This window comes from Pleurodeles waltl, unplaced genomic scaffold, assembly GCF_031143425.1.
Source record: "Pleurodeles waltl isolate 20211129_DDA unplaced genomic scaffold, aPleWal1.hap1.20221129 scaffold_39, whole genome shotgun sequence".
NCBI lineage: Eukaryota > Metazoa > Chordata > Amphibia > Caudata > Salamandridae > Pleurodeles > Pleurodeles waltl.
The window spans coordinates 7,154,747-7,156,234 of NW_027150097.1; the positions used below are offsets into that span (position 1 = coordinate 7,154,747).

The 1,488-nt window shown below is 45.5% G+C and overlaps 1 non-coding gene across 1 annotated transcript; it reads left to right on the top strand.

Moving 5' to 3' along the window:
* Positions 1-1,102: 1,102 nt before the first annotated feature.
* On the top strand, positions 1,103-1,185 carry TRNAL-CAG (transfer RNA leucine (anticodon CAG)). Its single transcript has one exon. It is a non-coding gene; the product is annotated as a tRNA-Leu (tRNA).
* Positions 1,186-1,488: the final 303 nt, after the last annotated feature.

The following is a 1,488-nucleotide window of genomic DNA, read 5'->3' on the forward strand; positions in this document are numbered from 1 at the left end:
GGACTTTTTTTTCCCAAGCACCCGTATCAAAAACAATGTCAACAGTTTCTGTAAATTATCGATAAGATCTATTGTCCGTTGCTTGCACTAATTTCCTGAAGTTGGCTAAATCGCAGTAAATCGGTAAACCGGGAAATCACAGCATCTTCAACAAATCGTGATAGAGGGGCAGAGATAAAGGTTTCGACCCTACATATCAAGAGCGCATCTGTCAATAGTTCAGCAGGTTCACAGTGCAGAAGGTTCAGTGGCACCAGGGTCCCCTGCGTCCCAATCACAGCTGGTTTTTAACTTCTGTATTCAGGGCATGGGAGGGGTGTGTTGCATCGTGCACACACGGTGCCTGTTTCGCAGATACGTTTTAATAAATACACAGAGAATAATATAGAGTCATTGGCCACGAGGAACACCTTCCCTGACCTTTTATTCTCTCCGGTTCCACGTCACCGCGCCTACCATCCAACTCCAAAACTCGGGGGAGACTAACACTCCCTACCTCCCTTGGTGTGCATCATAGGCGTGCCCATGACGAACACAACATTTCTCCTTAACCAATACAAAACAAACATAGCTGCTCAAAAAAAAGATACTATACTAATCCAGTATACAAGAATAGTACACAACAAGAAATGCCACATTCAGTCAATCCACCCCGAATCCTTGCAGCCGCGTTGAGCATGGCGGTCGAGGACTCAAACTGTACCATTCAAGTCCTTGTCTCAGAGGCACTGAGTTGATTGGTATGGAGCCAGGCACCTCCTGATCTGAATCTTGAACTGGCTCCAAATTCTGCATGTCCACACCCCTTGTAGTAGATGATTGAGAATTAGTAGCAGTCACCACCGGCCATGTGCACTGGCTCAAACTTCTGCATGTCCACAACCCAAGTAGTCGATGATTGAGAATTAGTAGCAGTCACCACCGGATTCACTGTCAGAATGATCCATCCTCTCTCCTTCATCAGCTTCAGATCCCACTGTTTCCCTGAGCAGGAAGGTCTGGAATTGAAAATACAGAGGACATTAAACAACATTCACTCAGTACATGGCACTCATTTTGGTTTATAAGCTGGAAATTGAGCCATCAGTGCAGTGTCAAAAGTGTCAGGATGGCCGAGTGGTCTAAGGCACTGCGTTCAGGTCGCAGTCTCCTTTGGAGGCGTGGGTTCGAATCCCACTTCTGACAAGTGTCTTTTGCGAGGTGGATACATTTTTGGACTTTTTTTTTCCAAACACCCGTATCAAAAACAATGTCAACAGTTTCTGTAAATTATCGATAAGATCTATTGTCCGTTGCTTGCACTAATTTCCTGAAGTTGGCTAAATCGCAGTAAATCGGTAAAGCAGGAAATCACAGCATCTTCAACAAATCTTGATAGAGGGGCCGAGATAAAGGTTTCGACCCTACATATCAAAAGCACAGCTGTCAATAGTTCAGCAGGTTCACAGTGCAGAAGGTTCAGTGGCACCAGGGTCCCCTGCATCCCAA